The following is a 14,300-nucleotide window of genomic DNA, read 5'->3' on the forward strand; positions in this document are numbered from 1 at the left end:
CAGATTATCTGAGTCTCTAAGCTGAAACTGAAATATCAAGTCCCTTAGCCTTTTCTCTGGGAACCAGATTGGCCGGGTTGTTGCCTCTAATTGTGAGTGACAACGCTTCTGTTGTCTTTGAACAATTAAGGGTGGTCTTTATAAGCATTTTAAAAATAGAAACATGGAAACACTCCTGCCCCACCCCCTTGATGAGCTCATTAAAACCACACCTAGTCTTCTGGGAACTAAATTTTAGCCTTACTTCCTACATAGAGGTCTTCCAAATATAGCTGCATTTTAGGGAGCTGGGGAAATGGCTGCTCCAGCAGGGTGCTCTCTGGCTATTAATTGCTTGTGCAAGAGCGGATTTCACCTGGTGGGGTAAATTAGAGGAGGTTTTACTCAAACACGTTTTTAAAGTCTAGCAAAAACTCGATCTGGTGACCCGGATTACTGGATAGAGAGAGGATAACTGGAAAGAAATAAAAAGTTTGCAAACTTTTCATTTTTCTTGGTCAAAACTTGGTTACACAGGCTTGCAAAAGCAATCCTTGTCTTTCAGGAAAGTGCTAGAAAAGTGAGAATTTAAACTTGCAAGGGGAAGCCACCAGAGGGTGATGTGATTCAGGAAGTCTCACTCTCTTTTTTTTGTACGGGAGGAAGGTAATAAGGTTTATTTATTTACTTTTTTTTTTTTTTTTTTTTTTTAAGCAGAGGTACTGGAATTTGAGCCCAGGACCTCCTCCATGCTAGGCATGGGTCTTACCACTGAGTTATACTCACACTCGGGAGACCATTATTACAGTACATTACAAAACAGATTTTGAAGCTGTTTGCAGCCAACAAAAGGCACTTTAAAACTGAGTTGCAACGTTGCAGTTTCCTTGAAGACGCTTTCTCCACTTGCAAGTTGGGACGATGATAGATTTGTCACCTGTAGTTTGGAAATCAGAACTCCTTGGCTTACAGAAACCAATTAACAACGGAAGGTTACCCGCTCAGTGCATCAGCCTGTGTAACCCTAACTGGCTCTGGGTTAATAAATATAATGCAGGACACTGCTTTCCAGTCTTATTCATATTCATAAAATATTTTTAGAGATTACTGGGATAAACTGGAATAAATAGGGGGATACCTATATGTGGCTTGGCAAAAAAATGCATTTCATTTTCTTAAATTATAATAACAATAAAATACAAAGAGTTCGAGGAAGATCACGTACTGAATTTCAGCAAAGCTTTCAATATTTTTAAAGAGGAACTTGAGCCCAATTTCATAAGCGTAACTTCCTTCTATCTGGTTTCTATTGTAGCAACTGTACCTACTTACCAATAAAGATGTTTAAATAATGACCTCTTCAAAATTCTGATAATAACCTTCAGATGAGAAACTGTACAGATACATGAGTAATGAAGTTAAAACCATTACTGTCATCTTTAAATTTTTCACAGTTGAAATGGTATTTTATATAATCAGTCTGGTAGGACTTATTTTTCATTGGCATACGTTAAGTTTCTTACGATAATGTGATTGGATTTAATTTAGAATTGAACCTGTTCATATTAAGTCCTCGTAAGTGACAAAGCTGTAATTTGCAAAACTTATACGCACTGTCAGAGCATTTAGCTTGGATGGCACTAAAAAGACACAGCAGACCCAAGGATGAAGCATCCAAGGGAGGAGATGCAAGGCCACCTCCCCCAGCTCTGGGCCACCAGCTGCACCCCATGCCCCGCCCCCACTGCCCATGCTCCCTGGGCTTTGGCCTTGCTCCTCTGTTACTGGAAACACAAACTGATTCTTCCAGCCTAGCCTGGACGCCTGCAGCTGCTGGCTGACGGACCTGCTGGCCTCCCTCAGCATCTTGCAGTGGATTAGAGGTGTCCATCAGACCTGAGGGGACCACTTGTGCATCCCAGATAAGACCACATAGGCAGCTGGCTGCCTTAAGGAGTAAAGGGGTGTCTACATTCCTGCCACATCGGGATTTCCCCTTCAGGTCCCCCTAGGACTCGGGGAGGAGGGCAGACAAGGATGAAAGGGGCACTCTTCTCTGTCCTCCTCCCTCCTTGTGGTACATCACTGTACCCGCCCACTTTCACGAGCACTGTGTAAAGTGGGAACAGCAACTGAAGGAGGGAAATGGGGCCTGGGGCAGAGATGGAGCCCTCACGTGGGGGGGGGGGTGAGAAATCCCCCGATTCCTAATGCTCTCAGCCGTGGCTGTTGTTTCTCTATGGAGGTCGTGGGTAAAATGAGCCCGTGTGTCAACCAGAGATCTGTTCTCCTGTACAGAAAGCTAAAACTCAGGTCTCGCAAAGTTCCTGAATCGCACCGTTCGGTGTGATGTGTGTCATGTTTTTGTTCACTGCTTTGTGCTGTGACTTCCCCAAATGTGAGGTCCCTGAATCACACTTTGAAAACAGAAACTACTGAGTGGTGCTTCTCCCTTCCACCTCCCGGATGGAAACTCCTGGTACAGTATTTCTTAACCTCAGGCTTCCAAGATTACCACATGGCCCGGGATGCCCCTAGGAACTGCAAGGTTCTGTCCTCTGGGCGATGCAATAGCTTTCATTTTTCACATTTGGGGGGGGGGGGGAAGACAGGCTCAGCAGTGAGGCTCCCCCAAACTCTGGGGACAAATGTCGCAGCATCCCGGGTGTGTTTGTGGAAGTTATCTCTGTGCAGTTTCAGGCCCGGCCCACGACTCCTTATTCACCTGAATCCCCTACCCCGGTTCTATGCATCACCTGCAAACACAGTGTAGAAAGAGCGCTGGCTGTGGTGTGAGGGACTCTTGGCAACATGTTGCCTTGGAGAGGCAAGGAATGGGTTGAAAAAAGTAAGTATAATCTGATCTGCAAATGTAAATGCAGACCCAGAAAAAACCACTAGGGTAGCATCCTCTCCAAAAACAGTCCTTCCTGACCTCCTTTGAAATGGTATTCTTCAGACAGTCCACGTTAGGAAATTGGCCAGATTACTATTTCCACAGCCTGAATAAAAAGGTGTTGGCTGCTTATTCTCTCGTGACTTGTTGATCCAAGTGAGTTTTACACGTTTCAGTTTTTGCCCTTGCAATTTACGTTACAGCCCTGAAAACAATTGCCAACAGATTCCACTCAGTGTGGATTGGGGAAACTTCTTTCCTTTCTGAAATAAAGCCAAGGGTCATGTTCATTAGAACTTTTTTTCCTAGGCATCAAGATGCTTTGATGGATGGATTTCAAAATAATGACGCATCAGAATACATCTCGACCATGTTAAAAATCACGTTGATAGCCATTGTATTTTAAGTACTTACTGCGCCCAGGGACTCTGCTTATTTCTCTCCTGAAGCAGGCACTAGTCTCTCCCTTTGCAAGTAGGATATACTTGACTTTAAAGAGGTTAAATAACGTCCAAGGAAACTGGATTCTAATCCGGGTCAGTCTGATCCCAAACCCCAAAAAAGCCAACTTTCTGCATCGACCAGCACGTGGTTGCCTCCCACAGCAGAGACACCTGGGTGCAAGCTGATCATTGTTGGTACCACTTGGAGGAAACAGGACCGACCACTGGCCAGCTGTGAAGACCTCCCATTGCTTTCCCATCCCGGCCTCGGCCTTGTTTTTGCATGAGGTCGGTTTTTCTTTTCAGGGTCTATCCTCAAGATGAATGGATTTCAGCTACACCTCCACCAGGCCTTCATATTTGTAATCGTTTCTCTCTGACCGCAGGAGGAGAGCTCTGAAGGTATTTCAGCTGTCACCAGGAGGGCAGAGATGTGAAAGAGGGCTAAGCCCAGGAAACCTCAGAGATGGAGCACCAATTTTGCTTATGCTTAAAGTAAGCCAGCTTTAATTCTTCTTGGGGTCTGCGGGAACCCAGAGAGACTTCCTGCCCCATCTCCGCGCCCCTGGTGCTGGGAGGGATGACGGGTGTGTGGAGGTGCTGCAGGGGCTTAAGAACATCTCAAGATGCTGTGGGCGGATGCACAGGCTGTTTTTCCCACTCGCCCACCTAGCTCTAGTCCTCCAGGCCAACACTCTCCCCAAATGATTCCTCTGCCCAGACCCTGAGGGATGGATGCAGCCTATTTTTCCCAGCTCACAGAGCCAGTGTTAAACTCTCCAGGTTCTGTGGGAGCTGGTGGTTAAATCTAGTCATTACTAAAAATAAAATTATAAGTAAGTGAAATACACATGAAAAGATAAGGTAATAAATACTAAAAAAAATTACCACTTCCTGATTATTTTATTGTGCTGTGTTGTTTTCTAAGCTCCTGAGGTCCCTCATGTCCATTACACCACAGTGGTGGAAATACTATCACAGCATGTCTCTTTCCGACCTTGCATTCAGTGGCCTCGCATTAGCAGCTTAAAATAGGCCATCGTGGGAGTATTGACACCACAGAAGCCAGCAAATGCTACAGACCAGGGCAGAGCTTTCACAAAGCTGCTTGTTAAATATTTACCAGCACACCGCTGCGCCCAGGTACTTGTGCCATACTTTTTAGTTCTCTCTGACACACTTGAGGTTGTTTTTGTAGTCTACCCTCCCTTTTCCAATAGTCAGTAATTCATCGGAATATCTCTCATGTCTACCCAAGTAGCAATATCTCCAACAACGAAGGGTTGGAGATATTGCTCTGTCATCTCTGGAACTTCATCTCTGTTCTAACAGCAGAGCCACAGGAAGGGGAGCAGGTCACCAGAAGCCTGTCCTGAGAGCCAGGCTGTGGCCTGGGATGCCCCCTCGGGGCTCAGGGAGCCGGGCCACCGGCAGTGGGGCAGACATGTTCATTAATAATCTGAACTCCCAAGCTGATGCTGGCGGAGCTTAGGGTCAGAATTGCCCCTTGCCTCATAGGAATTGCCTGGGGAATTCTTGTTCTGTGCAAGGGGCTTGAGATCTGAATTTCAGAAAGCTTCCGGAGAATGGAGCTGGGAGATACGGGGCAAGTGAAAAAAGCACTTTTTTTATTCAAACCTCCGCTTTGCCACTTTCTGTCCACATGATAGTAGGCGAATCACTAAATTCATGGAGCTTTGGTTTCTTTCTTTATAGAAAGAGAAAAAAAATAGAAGCTACTTTGTTTTCATTTTACTCTTACACTTTCCTTTCCTTTTTTTTCTTTAATATCAACTGCTATCTGTCAATAACCCACAGCTTTGACATTATGAGAGAAGTGAAATCAATTATTCCGTGTATTTAAACTGTACTAAAATACTATTGAAAAACATAATGCTTTCCTTTCTTTGTAAGTTATTATCACTAATACAAAAACCTTGAAAGTTACTGTAATTAGGCTGTTTTACATTTAAGCAATCTAAAATGCAAAGATAGGTAACTTGTCTGAGATCACTTAGATAATACACAGAGCCAAACTTCTAGCCCAAATTTGCTGCTTTCAAAACCAGGCAGCCATTAGGTTATGATGTTCTTGGACTCAGCAGGTGCTAAGTTTCATTTCATTCAAGAGCCGTTCATGTGGATCAGTAGACTCTAGAGATAAGACCCTCATTGTCCGTCTGCTGCTGCTTATTGTCCTTGAAGCCACTAGCCTGTCATCCCCACTTCCTCTGCAGCCCTTCTGTCAGAGTCCACGCCAGCTTGGTCCCCCCCCACCTCCTTGCTCACTTGAAAGCTGCCACCATGGGGGGTTCTAGCTAGCTGAACTGCTGCAGAATCAGCTTCCCTGCTCCACCCACCAGATCCAAGATTCATGTGCGGTCTGGGGCACAGACCTCCAAACAGGGCTGGAGTAGTAAGAAGCATCTTCTTAGCTGTAGTTAATTTAAGATGGAGGAGCATTGGACCCACCACATAGCTCCCGTGAGTGCCTAGTCCCGATGTCCAAGCCGTAGCTGTAACTGCTCCCGGAAGAACACCAAATTAGCACAGGAAGAGTCTGTACTTTTAAAAAACTTAAATCTGATTGTGAAACTATTTATGTTCGGGAAAGACCTTTGCGAAAACAGAGATCATGAAATTTTTACCCCCAGTCCCAACGCTCAGATCGATGATAACTGCTGTCCACCTTGTTGTGAACATCATTCTGATTATTTTTGTAATGCACAGAAATTAACATTTTGTTGCCTTTACCCCGGGTGACTGCTTCCAAAATGAGCTTTGAAGGGGGGAGGGTATAGCTCAAGTGGTAGAGCGCATACCTAGCATGCACAGGGTCCTGGGATCAATCCCTGGTAATTCCTCCAAAAATAAATAAGTAAACCTAATTATCTCCCCCTTAAAAAACAAACAAAAAATTAAAAATAAAATAAAATAAAATGAACTTTGCAAGTGAGAAGCAAAGAATAACCACCACACCATTTAAAAAGCAATTTGCTGCTCATTTGTTCATTCACCGAACACATGAGTGGGAGTTCTATGGCAGGCAGAGCTCCACGTGCTGGGAAACAGCAGCGAGCAAACTCAGGGAGCAAACTCCCCTTCAGGGAGCCCACAGCTTGGGGAACCGTGAAACACTGGACAGATAAACAAATACAGAAGAGTTCAGTTTATGACAAGTGCCCCGAAGGAAATGAACAAGGTGGAGGAAGTAAAGGGAAGTGAAAGATGCTATGGACTGAATCTTGCTAAGCTCAGAGAGGACCTTTCTGAGCATGTGCCCTTCTCGTACGGATGATGGTGTAGAGTATAGCCACCTGGACCGGGTCGAAAGTCGCTGTGCAGGAGTAGCCGTCGGTCACTTCAATCCATGCTTCAGTTTTGCTATAAGTTGATGTGGGTTGATTCTCAAAGGAAGCAAAGATCTTAGAGGTGACTTAATTCAACACTGCACTTTGTAAATATGAAGATGACATCAGAGGGTGACTTAGCCAGAGTCGTGTTATGAGCAGAGAGCAGAATCATGTCTAGAAGTTAACTTTTTTAACCCACGGACCCCATCTATTATTACTGTAACACACAACTCCTTTCAGAGAGGAGTAATACAAGGAAACAACGCTCTCTGTGGCTCCCGTAAACACAATGTAACCAAATATAGTCAGTTGCATCCTATCTGCATCATTTTTGTTTCCCTCTGATGCAAAGTCTGGGGTGAAAGAAAGAATAGAGATTTTACATAACATCCAGATGCCTTTTTTTTTTTTTTTTTGCCTTTCCCTAGCTGTGTGATTTGGAAAAGCTACTTAATCCTTTATGAAACCAGGATGCCTAGTAAATAGGTTATTATTCCAATGTTTAAATGGAGAAAACAGTAAGTGGTTATGAGGGGGTGGAAATGGCATACATAGAGTGATAAAATTTAATGTCTTCAATGCAGGAGAAACAGAGTTGAACTTGCTGGTGGCTGGATTTTTCTTTCAACTGAATAGGGCCCTGGTTAGTAACAGAAACCCCAAGTCCGTGCGTGGAGAAACCTGGTAACCAATCCAGCAAGTCGAAGCCGTGTCACTGTGGTTTTTCTTTTTAAGATACCAAACCTTCCGGTTTTCTTTAGGGCCTCTTTTATTACACTCGCATTATTTACTGCGTCGTAAGCTGTGTGGTAGTGGTTTCATTTTTACCAGTGCCCTGGATTACCCCACGGCAAATCTCCCTGGGGTTCTTGGAAAAATATCTGAAATCGATAAGAACCAGGACATTTTTAAGGAAATACCCAACTAAGCTGTTGAATGTTCTACACCATTTGCAGAGGTTTTAGGGAAATATTAACAGCCTGTTTAGAAAGGTCGATTTAAAGGCCGATGTTTCTGTCTCGGAGACCTCCATGGAGTGCTCACTTTTTAGAACACTGAAACAGACAGGAATTGGCCTCAGTCTTCAGCTCTGAGGCCCCCAAGGCAGGCTGCTCTTTTCCTAACACAGCTGGGTTGCTGCGGACCCAGCGAAAGTGGTTTGACCCAGGGAGAAAACGTGGGCTTTGTCTCAAGGTTCCCAGACACCGGACCCCTCCAACCAGAGGCTGCTTCCCTCCACTTTGCTGCCCCTGGCAGGCATTTCTGCCTGGAAAAGGCGTTTTCACCACAGCTTGGTGGCGGCAGCATTTCCAGAGGGATGGGTGAGGGCGCCAGGGACAGATGGCTCCACCAGAGGAGCCGGACAGCAGCCCACAGAAGAGAGAAAGCTGGTGTGGCAACCTCGCTTCCCTCCTGCTCTTCAAAGGAGTCTCCTTTCTTCTTTCTTCCTTTCCTTTTTAAAAAAGAAAACAAGATATGCAGTTAGTACCAAATGTGACAGGAACAGAAATGAGTATTTCTGTACTGGTGACTATGTGGCTGAGTTCGTGAGCTTGTCTGCGTGGAAGGTCATAGACTTTGCCAATAACATGGGATCACGATTCAAAATCACATACAAATGAACCAGTAAAACTCTAAAATCCAAGTAAAAAATTCATGTAAGCAAATTCAGCAAATACAGCTATTATTATTGAAAGGGAGCAGAATATGCCACCTCAAAATATACCACTTTAGTATATTGATTACTTTGAATTAAAGTCACCAGAGAATACTACTCAGCCATAAAAAAGAGTGAAATAATGCCATTTGCAGCAACATGGATGGACCTAGAGATTATCATATTAAGTGAAGTAAGTCAGAGAAAGACCGATATCATATGATATCACTTATATGTGGAATCTTTAAAAAAATGCAAATTCTATTTACAAACCAAAAATAGGTTCACGGACATGGAAAACAAACTATGGTTACCAAAGGGGAAAGGGCAGGGGAGGGATAAATTAGGAGTTTGGGATTAATAGACACACATGACTATATATAAAATAAACAAGAATCTACTGTACAGCATAGGGAACTATACTCAATTTCTTGTGATAACACACAAGGGAAAAGAATCTGAAAAGAAAAAAAATATATGTATGTATATGTGTAACTGAATTGCTTTGCTGTACACCTGAAACTAACATTATAAATCAATTACACTTCAATAAAAAATAAAATTAAAAAAGTCACTTGAGAAACCGCTGGTACAAGATGGACACACTGACCCTCCTTTGTCCCCCTGAAAGGAGGAAGTAAATCTCCCATGTGAGGTTACCCTCCCTGTACCAGGAGGGTAGAGAGACATCCTTATCACCAGAGATAGGGAATTCAAGGCTGAGAAGGCTGTGTAAACAAATCTTATTGCTTCCTCCCTAATTTACAATCCCCAGTCCAAACTTCTTTGTGTTGTCAGTTCTTCACACATTTATTGTTAGTTGTTGTTGTTGTTGTTGTTGTTCTGGGGGGTTGTCTAAAAGGTATAAAAGTTGCTTGCTTTAGTCACTTCTTTGAGTCTCATATTTTTATGGACTCCCCTAAGTACAAAATTAAATTTGTTTTTCTCCTGTTTAATCCATCATATGTCAATTTAATTATTAGACCAGCCAAAGAACTTAGAAGGAAAGAAGAAAAGGTTTCCTCCCCTACATTACAATGATGGAGAAAAAAAAAAAAGTAGTAACTTATTCTCCATGGAGAAAAGTGCTTAACTCTAGCAATAATTAGATAAGGTGAGGTGTTTTCCATGGGGTAAACAACTAACTTCTTTAGAAAAGTGTAAAATTCCACGGGATTACACACACACACACACACACACACACACACACACACAGCACTGGTTCTGAAGCTTTAGTATACCTAATGCTAACAGCTTGTTAAAAAAAAACAAAACGCGTATTCCTGAATCCCACCCCTAGACAGCCTGATTAAATAAGTCTGGGGTACAACCCAGAACTCTATTTTAGTAAGCTCACCAAATGCTTCTGATGCAAGAATCAGGTCCCAGGACCAACGTCAGAAACCCTAGCCTCCCAACCAGAGAAAGAACACTTATTGTGAAATATACAAAGTTAAACTGCAAGAACATTGGTGTCACCTTCCCAAAGCCGATGTTCACATTTTAAAACATTTGCTTATACGCATTTGTACAGAACTTTCAATCTAATGTTCAGTCTTTATGTTCCATGAATAGTAGCAATTGCTTAGAAAAAAATCCCAGGAGAAAGAGAAAAGTTATTAGTGCTACTCGTTCACATAAAGCATCTCAGACGGTAGTGAAGAAAATATAAAACTTTTTTTTAGTTGAAGTATAGTCAGTTACAATGTGTCAATTTCTGGTGTACAGCACAATGTCCCAGTCATGTATATACATACATAGATTTGCAAAACTCTTTCAATTAAGGCAACTTTGTAGCTCAGAGCTCTGTTGAATTTACTGAATAGAAGAGATTCTTGTGCTCCTAATAGCAACGTTTCCTATGATTTGAGGTCTGTGCAAAAACCCTCCATGTGTTCTGAGTTGCCTGAATTACTCTTTCCTTCAGGGTCTTTTGTTAGCTTTTTTTTAATCATTAAAATATCATATTTTTTCTTGAGAAAGAAAGAGAAAAGAGACATTGACCAACCTGGGACTTTGGTCACCTTAATTATTATTCTACCTTTATTTACTGCCTTTTTTAAAAAATCTTGGGCAAATTATTTAATCTCTCTATGCCTCAGTTTATTCACTCATAAAGTGAGGGATGGTAATAGTTTATTTTATCCATTCTAAGATGAACATTTCCCCCATATTTTAATATCTATGAAATCAGAACGCACCTCACCACTGACAACTTAAAAAAAAGCATTGTGTCCTAGGTTAATTGGCACCATTTTTCTTAGTGGTGCATAAAATAATGGAGTGTCTTATAATAGTGGTGTTTTAGATGAGATGAAATATAATAATATGTATATCCTAAGGTTTTGTCAGGGTTAACTGAGCCAAGAAACAAAATGCTTAGAACTGTGACTCAACATTAATCGCTCAATACATGTAATCTATTAGTATTCTCACCTGTGGTTGGATTATAAATTAGTGCTTCCTTGGTGGCCCTGTAGATTGTCCCCGATATTTCTACCATTATATACTGCATCATGCATCTTTGTATGTAAACTTTGACGTGCACCTCTGACTACCATAGATTTCCAGAAGTGGAAATACTGGGTCAGGAAGCAGGGACATATTGAAAGGATGGACTTACAATCATGGTGATTAGAAAGTCAGTCAAACCTGGGTCCACATCACCAAACGATCTTAGTCACTTCACTTAACCTTTCTACATCTCAATTTTTGCATCTATCAAATGGGGAGACTAATAAAATTCACAGGTGTTACAGAGAAAAACCAGAGGCCCAGAATGGCATCACTTCTGCTAACGTCCAAAGTATCAAACCCAGACTTAACCCCTAACCTGTCTACAGTTTCAATCTCCCCTAGAAATGAAATCTTAATCAACCAGTCTGAAATTTTCTGGTCAGCAGCAATGATGTCATCTGTCATGTGGACCCTTTTCATTCCCCCACTCCCCAGAGGCAGAAGAGGCATCTGGACGATAAAACCCCTGCCATCATTCCCTTACCTGCACCCCACCTGAAAAAAAAAAAGTGTCTTGACTTGAAAATAAGCCTTTTCTTTTGCTGATAGCTCCCTGCACCACCCTTCTGGCTATAAAACCCCTCCATTTTGTACAACCCCTTGGAGTGCCCTTATAGTTGCTAGATGGGGTACTTCGCAATTAATGAGCCACTAAATAAAACTATTTGGATCTTCAAACTGACTTGGTCAAATTTTGTTTTTTGATGCAGGCATATTGTGAGCTTTAAATAATACGATGCAATTAGACACAGTACAATACTGGCCCATAGTAAGTTCAAAATAAATGTAAGCTATTTTACTAGGACCTTGAGATGCCAGCAGGACACCTGGCTTCCCGTTGGCTTCACAGCAGCCTGCGTTGCACTACGTGAAATCACCAGTTTTCAATGGTGACCCCGTGTGGCCGTAATGGGAACAGAACCCGCAGATAGTAGGCTTGTGTTGTCAGAAATGATGAGATTCCTCAGTTCTTTCTCCCCGTGCTGGTTGAGCAGAGTGTCCATCAGGAAGACAGAAGCCTGCGCTTGGATTCTTGAACGATCTGAGGTAGACAGACTCAGGAAAGGGACAGCGCTGCCCATCTGAATCGGAGGGCCTCAGCGATTGCTTTAAATGTTGCTGGCTGATGACCTCATTAAGATCTCAGAGACACATGTGAGCTGGGGAAATGGTTCAGTGTCATTTCTACGGAAACTGTGTAGGAACAGTCGATCTCCCCGCGTCACACAACCATGAGAAATCACTCCGGCAATTTTATTTGTCCCTTGTAAATCCCGACAAATTCTAAGACTGAATACTGGTGAGTGGTTGGGACTGACATCTGATGCCAGGCTGTAATTCCTAAGAAGCCTCCTGGGTTGAACTTCTGGAGACGCTGGGAACCGGAGTTTGGAAATACAACTAGAAGGGATTCTATAATGAGCACATTGAACCTATTAAACACCTGACTTGTCAGATGATCAATCTACGTATTTCATTGATTCTGTTTCATAGAACATCATGTCAATCTTCATTCCATGGTTTCTACAATCGACTCAGAAGGATTAAATGAAAGAGAATATGATTTTAAAATAAGCTTTTACTTTCTTAAGTAGATAGTGTTTAAAACTACGCTAAAAGTCTCTCTGTCTATGCATCTCAGCCCCTAAATCACCGCCTCACAAAGTATCACCATGTAACAGAAGTTTATGGTCTCACCATTCTGAAGGCTAGAAATCCAAAATCAAGTTGTTAGCAAGGCTATGTGGGAGAGGCCGGTGGGAGAATTCTTTCTTGTCCCTTCCTAGCTTCTGTAGTCTGCTGGCAATCTTTGGTGTTCCCTGTCTTGTAGCTCCAGTCTCTGCCTCTTCATCGGAGGGCACTCTCCCCCTGTGTTTCTGATTTCTCACGGCTGTCTTCTTGTAAGGACACCAGTCACAGCCCCCTGCCGCAGAATGACTTCAACTTAACTGACTGCATCTGTAGTAAGTATTTCCAAACAAGGTCATATTCTGAGGTCGTGGGTTAGGACTTCAATATACCTTTTTGGGGGGGAGGGGCACAATTCAATCCATAATAGTAGGTAAACTTTGTAAGCCAATAAATTAAGGTTACCATCTGTACTCAGTACTCAAATACTCAGTAATCCATGGAAGTTTGGTTCTTTTCCCCCATGTTTGAGAATCTATGTGGGTCCTTATTGATGGACATAGAGAAACCTGAATGAACCAACCTCAGCTAACCAGAACCTCCAACTTATTGACAAAAGTGTATTTGCATTTGCCTTTCCAAAGGAGAAATCACAAACAAGAAAATAATCGGATACCATGAGTGTAACTTTTTATTAAATATTGAGTGGAAACAAAATAATATTTATAAATATATATGTGGTAAGAAGGATTCTAATAAAATGAACAACTGTAGCCACACCACACAGTTTAAAAAATAAAACACCACCATTATCCTTCAAGAATCCTATATGGAATTTTTGAATGGCTAAATTAGTATGTTGACACATGCTTATTATAAAAAATTTCGTAACTAGAATTCTATTGCATAAAAAGTTTGAAATCTTCCCATGTCAAAGGTACCCTGTAGAAATAGTACCTCACTCTCTGGAATAGAGTTCCATTATATATCCATGCCTTTGTTGATGTAACCAATGATTGATGTTGAACTTACTTCCATTTCTCTGCTATTTCAATTAATGCACCTTGTACATATAAACTTGCACACTTGTGCAAATCAATCTATAAGGTAAATTCCTAGAAGTGAAAATGTTGGATAAAAGTCATGAATGTGCTTTTGAAACATACATGAATTTGAGTAGGTTTCCCGATACATTACATTAAAAATGCTTTCAGGTAAAAGAATGGTTGAGCCAGTCTTAAGGAAGTGATAACAAGTGAGCATTTGGACCCACATTTTAATGTTATAACCTACAAAATGACCTCGGTTCACAAAGAAGATCAGGGAAAACCCCATGATACCAGGCCAACAGGTGGAATTTCCTGGGGCAAGTACTTTATCATTATGACCAACTGTCAGTCATTCATTGAACACACCTACTGCCCACCTACATCAGCTCCATGTAGTCCATATTCCTAAATCTAGTCCCTCCGCTCGGGAACTAGATGCCATCCACCCTCTCTTAAGAACTACTCGAAGACATTGCTCAGCAATTTCCCTTCTCTCCCTCATAAGTATCTATTTTGTATCTCTACTGGATTATTTTGATCAACATATAAATGTGCTATTTCTCCATGCCCCATTTCTCTATTCACCTGTATAGTAATCGCTAAAATAATCTTCTATACTCTCTTGTTTTAATTTCTCTCCTCTTGTTTGCACTTGAACCCATTCCAATCAGGTTGTCATCTTTATCATCCATTAAAACCACTCTTTTCATGAACATCAGTTCCATAGATAACAAATACGTGGCTATTTAGGGCTAGGGGGAGTGTGGTGATTAGGGG

Source organism: Camelus ferus, chromosome 35 (genome assembly GCF_009834535.1).
Source record: "Camelus ferus isolate YT-003-E chromosome 35, BCGSAC_Cfer_1.0, whole genome shotgun sequence".
Taxonomy (NCBI): domain Eukaryota; kingdom Metazoa; phylum Chordata; class Mammalia; order Artiodactyla; family Camelidae; genus Camelus; species Camelus ferus.